The sequence below is a fragment of the Natator depressus genome, chromosome 7 (assembly GCF_965152275.1).
Source record: "Natator depressus isolate rNatDep1 chromosome 7, rNatDep2.hap1, whole genome shotgun sequence".
NCBI lineage: Eukaryota > Metazoa > Chordata > Testudines > Cheloniidae > Natator > Natator depressus.
Window position 1 is genome coordinate 118,057,407 of NC_134240.1, and position 6,395 is coordinate 118,063,801.

Below are 6,395 nucleotides of genomic sequence, written 5' to 3' on the forward strand. Positions count from 1 at the left end.
CCTCCTTTTCTTTTTGCGAATACAGACTAACACGGCTGTTACTCTGTAAGATGAGTTGGTTTCAATTATTTCTAGTTTTACCAGGCTCTGACCAATGAGAATAATTTCCCCTCACTTCTCCCCATAGCAACCCTTCTCTACCAGCAGCAGGAGCCATTGCCATAGGCTCTGACTTCCACGCATAATTTACTCCTTTGCCTCATAACTCACTCCCACTAAATCCTTTGGTAGATGTAAGTTAGCCTGACATGTTTCACTGCTTGACACCTGAGCCCCCTGGGGGGCCCTATAAAATAACCCTCCTCTTTTAACACCCCAGAAAGGCCATATAAGTGCAAAGTTCTAAGATGATTAGAAGGTCAGGTGTGAGGGGGAAGATAAGGACACCATGTGGCCAGCTTGAAGCCAGAAGGTGACTGTCTCTCTGCAGGCTTATTTGAACACTGGCCTGTAGCTGTGAAAGATTCACTGGTTGATGGAACTCCCCCCTTCCTTCCCCCCTTCTTCTTGTGCTGCTGTCCTCTGAACAACTCATTGCTGAGTGGGAGCATTGGGACGCCAGAGGAATAGTGAGTGATGCAACAAAGGGAATTGTGATGCTAGAGGTAAGTGGGTGATGCAGGATGCTTGGGGGGCACACATACATAGGGGCAAAGGCATAGGATATTTGACTTGCGCTTTCAGGTCACTCTGGGTTGTTTCTGGGAAAATACCATCCTGCTGCACCCTGTTCTATCCTTTCACAGCCAGAATGCACTATAGCATTCAGGATTCAGCGAGGCCTGGATCTAGCAGGATTATCGCTCCTGCTTTCTTTGTTGTTAATCTGAATCCGTTTGTGCACCAGAAAAGCAACCATATGTTTCATTCTCTTTGTGAGTCAGATAGCTAGGGGGCTACCACAGGATCTATTCCACTGACGCATGGCCTGACATTTGACTTCCCTATTGTGTCCCTAATTGCTGTTTTCAAAGCCTGTGTAATTATTTATATGTGCTTTTGTTGTTTGTTTTGTTTTGAATTGCTTACAGAAACATAGTGCAATATTAATTTTACAAAGGATTAGAAGCAATGCCGGGAATCATCAAAAGGAATCCCTCCACCTTCTAAGGTGACTGAAAGCAAATGGGAAACCTGTCTCACATTCCAATCCTGGAGCAGATTCTGCTACCCTTACTCAATTATTATTACTTGTATTGCAGTAGCATCTAGGGTCATGGACTAGGACCCCACTATGCTAGGTGCTGCAGTCCTACTGACTTCAGCAGGGCTGCTCACAGACTAAGGTACTACCATCGTGAGTAAGGGTGGCGGAATTTGGTCCTTTGTGAAATTAAAATTAATACCTTACTAAATGATCTTAAATCATGGCCCACGGACTACAGCTTAGTGGACACGTTACTGGCTCTTCTCTTTGTTTCGAGCTTGTAAATTGCATAAAAAGACAGATCCAAATAAATTGGACTTCCAAATATGACTTTCCCTAGAGATCTTATGCCACCACAACTGGCAGAGATGGAGGATCATGAATGGAAATGGAAGATGGGTCCAGGAGATAATCTACTGCATTGTGGGTCTTGCTCTGAAAAAGTCTGAGAGCTAATATGTTGTTAGGTTAATATGATTCTATTCTTAACAGAATTTTGCAGATGCCTTTAATTCATAATTACTGTAACTTGTATTGATTCTTTTGGGGGGGGGCATATAATCTCCATGTCCTCCACGGCTCTGTACTGGATAGAATCAGAACTGATCAACGGCTTGTCATAGGCTCCATGCTACTGACAGCTAATGATAGGTGATAGATACCAGTGTTTGTGGAGCAGGACGATCTGGCTCCTATCTCTGCTGTTGCCATGAAGTTCCCCGTGGCCCCGGTGTGCAGCATGGTGACAACTATAGAGCCCTAAGTGAGCACTGATTTGTTGCAATATTTGATTTTAGTACTGGTGAAGGATGTTTCAAGCTCCCCAAATTAAAAAACATAGTAAGAGGACCAAAAAAGTGCCTCTGTGGCTAAACAACAAAGTCAAAGAAGCACTGAGAGGCAAAAAGGCGTCCTTTAAAAAGTGGAAGGTAAATCCTAGTGAGGAAAACAGACAGGAGCATAAACTCTGGCAAGTGAAGTGTAAATATATAATTAGAAAGGCCAAAAAAGAATTTGAAGAAGAGCTAGCCAAAGACTCAAAAAGTAACAGCAAAAAAATGTTTAAGTACATCAGAAGCAGGAAGCCTGCTCAACAACCAGTGGGGCCACTGGGCAATTGAGATTCTGAAGGAGCACTCAAGGGGGATAAGGCCCTTGCGAAGAAACTAAATGAATGCTTTGCATCCGTCTTCATGGCTAAGGATGTGAGGGAGTTTCTCCATCCTGAGCCATTCTTTTTAGGTGACAAATCTGAGGAACTGTCCCAGATTGAGGTGTCATTAGAGGAGGTTTTGGAACAAACTGATAAATTAAACAGTAATAAGTCACCAGGACCAGATGGTATTCACCCAAGAGTTCTGAAGGAACTCAAATGTGAAATTGCAAAACTACTAACTGTGGTATGTAACCTATCATTTAAATCAGCTTCTGTCCCAGATGACTGGAGGAGAGCTAATGTGACGCCAATTTTTTAAAAAGACTTCAGAGGTGATCCCAGCAGTACCGGACAAATTGATTGAAACTATAGTAAAGAACAGAATTATCAGACACACAGATGAACACAGTTTGTTGGAGAAGAGTCAACATGTTTTTTGTAAAGAGAAATCATGCCTAACCAATCTACTAGAAATCTTTGAGGAGGTCAACAAGCATGTGGACAAGGGTGATCCGGTGGATATAGTGTACTTAGATTTTCAGAAAGCCTTTGACAAGGTCCCTCACCAAAGGCTCGTAAACAAAGTAAGCTGCCATGGGATACAAGGGAAAGTCCTCTTGTAGATCAGTAACTGGTTAAAAGATAGGAAACAAAGGGTAGGAATAAACCATCAGTTTTCAGAATGGAGAGAGGTAAATAGTGGTGTCCCCCAGGGGTCTATACTGTGACCAATACTGTTTAATATATTCATAAATGATTTGGAAAAAGGGGTAAACAGTGAGGTGGCAAAAAGAAAAGGAGTACTTGTGTCACCTTAGAGACTAACCAATTTATTTGAGCATAAGCTTTCGTGAGCTACAGCTCACTTCATCGGATGCATACTGTGGAAAATACAGAAGATGTTTTTACACACACAAATCATGAAAAAATGGGTGTTTTATCACTACAAAAGGTTTTCTCTCCCCCACCCCACTCTCCTGCTGATAATAGCTTATGTAAAGTGATTACTCTAAGGAGAGTGCCACAAGTACTCCTTTTCTTTTTGCGAATACAGACTAACACGGCTGTTACTCTGAAACCAGTGAGGTGGCAAAATTTTCTGATGATGATATAAAGCTACTCCAGATAGTTAAGTCCAAAGCACGCTGTGAAGAGTTACAAAGGGATCTCACAAAACTGGGTGACTGGGCAGCAAAACGGCAGATGAAATTCAAAGTTGATAAATGCAAAATAATGCACATTGGAAAACATAATCCCAACTACACATAACAATCATGGCTGTTACCATTCAAGAAAGAGATCTTGGAGTGACTGTGGATAGTTCTCTGAAAACATCCACTCAATGTGCAGCAGCAGCCAGAAAAACTAATAGAATGTTGGGAATCATTAGGAAAGGGATAGATAATAAGACAGAAAATATCATATTGCCTCTATATAAATCCATGGTACGCCCACTTCTTGAACACTGTGTGCAGATCTGGTTGCCCTATATCAAGAAAGATATATTGGAATTGGAAAAGGTACAGAAAAGGGCAACAAAAATGATTAGGGGGATGGAACAGCTTCCATATGAGGAGAGATTAATAAGACTGGGACTTTTCAGTTTGGAAAAGACACAACTAAGGGGGGATATGATAGAAGTCTATAAAATCATGACTGGTGTGGAGAAAGTAAATAAGGAAGTGTTATTTACTTCTTCTCCTAACACAAGAACTAGGGGTCACCAAATGAAATTAACAGGCAGCAGGTTTAAAACAAACAAAAGGAAGTATTTCTTCACACAACGCACAGTCTACCTGTGGAACTCTTTGCCAGAGGATGTTGTGAAGGCCAAGACTATAGCAGGGTTCAAGAAAGAACTAGATAAATTCATGAAGGAGGGGTCCATCAATGGGGATTAGCAGGATGGGCAGGGACGATGCCCCGAGACTCTGTTTGCCAGCAGCAGCTCATTCCCTCTAAAGCACCTGGCATTGGCCACTGTCAGAAGACAGGATACTGGGCTAATTGGACATTTGGTCTGACCCTGAATAGAATCATAGAATCATAGAATATCAGGGTTGGAAGGGACCCCAGAAGGTCATCTAGTCCAACCCCCTGCTCGAAGCAGGACCAATTCCCAGTTAAATCATCCCAGCCAGGGCTTTGTCAAGCCTGACCTTAAAAACCTCTAAGGAAGGAGATTCTACCACCTCCCTAGGTAACGCATTCCAGTGTTTCACCACCCTCTTAGTGAAAAAGTTTTTCCTAATATCCAATCTAAACCTCCCCCATTGCAACTTGAGACCATTACTCCTCGTTCTGTCATCTGCTACCATTGAGAACAGTCTAGAGCCATCCTCTTTGGAACCCCCTTTCAGGTAGTTGAAAGCAGCTATCAAATCCCCCCTCATTCTTCTCTTCTGCAGACTAAACAATCCCAGCTCCCTCAGCCTCTCCTCATAAGTCATGTGCTCTAGACCCCTAATCATTTTTGTTGCCCTTCGCTGGACTCTCTCCAATTTATCCACATCCTTCTTGTAGTGTGGGGCCCAAAACTGGACACAGTACTCCAGATGAGGCCTCACCAGTGTCGAATAGAGGGGAACGATCACATCCCTCGATCTGCTGGCTATGCCCCTACTTATACATCCCAAAATGCCATTGGCCTTCTTGGCAACAAGGGCACACTGTTGACTCATATCCAGCTTCTCGTCCACTGTCACCCCTAGGTCCTTTTCCGCAGAACTGCTGCCTAGCCATTCGGTCCCTAGTCTGTAGCGGTGCATTGGATTCTTCCATCCTAAGTGCAGGACCCTGCACTTATCCTTATTGAACCTCATCAGATTTCTTTTGGCCCAATCCTCCAATTTGTCTAGGTCCTTCTGTATCCTATCCCTCCCCTCCAGCGTATCTACCACTCCTCCCAGTTTAGTATCATCTGCAAGAATAGCCATTCTTATGTTCTCCTCGGAGAAGAACTGTCATTTTCCAATTGTCTCTAGGGTGCCTTGTGCCCCTCTGGGGCAGTATAAAAACAAACATAAAAAAGGGTCAACTCAGACCCAAGTAAAATAGCCGTCAACTGGGTGCATACAGATTTGGAGAAATCATCTGAAAACTAGGAGGAGAAAGAAATGGGGAGAGAGTAACTTGCTCCTTAACAAAAGGTGACAAAAGCCCATTTGACAAGAGCCAGGGAAATAAAGGATGTACTAAGACAGGCTGAATGTTGCAAAGTAGCAGTGGTGAGATTCCAGTGTCTGTTGTTACAAATAAATAATTGTCACAAATTACCATATAATAAAAAAGGAATGTAGGAACAACACACAAATTGCCAATAAGCCCCAACGGAGTCAGACAACCACATACACAAAGCCTGTCAGTAAGGTTAATGTGGTTACCTAATCTAACAAAAGTCAGGCAATTTAAATAACAGACTGACACAACATCCCAGGTTTCAGAGTAACAGCCGTGTTAGTCTGTATTCGCAAAAAGAAAAGGAGTACTTGTGGCACCTTAGAGACTAACCAATTTATTTGAGCATAAGCTTTCGTGAGCTACAGCTCACTTCATCCGGATGCAAGTCGCTAAGGTGCCACAAGTACTCCTTTTCTTTTTACAACATCCCAGGTCAACACTTATCAAACAGAAGGCTTCCAGACAAAGGTGTCCTATCACATTTGTATTGTGTCGTTTTTGACATTGCATAACTCTGGTGCAATTAGGGTGGACCAGATGTCCCGATTTTATAGGGACAGTCCCGATATTTGGGCCTTTTTTTTGTATGGGCTCCTATTACCCCCCCAACCCCATCCTGATTTTTCACACTTGCTATCTGGTCACCCTAGGTGCAATACCACACATGGGTGATAAAAGAAAAGGAGGACTTGTGCCACCTTAGAGACTAACCAATTTATTTGAGCATGAGCTTTCGTGAGCTACAGCTCACTTCATCAGATGCATGGGTGATAAACAGGTTTCAAACCTGGCACCATCCACACTACTGAATAGTGACCACATGAGCTGAAAAAGCAATTCTAGGAGCAGTAGTAGGCAGTTCTATGTGTAGACAAGCCCCCCGGGAAAGGGTACCAGGATGCTTTGCCAGTG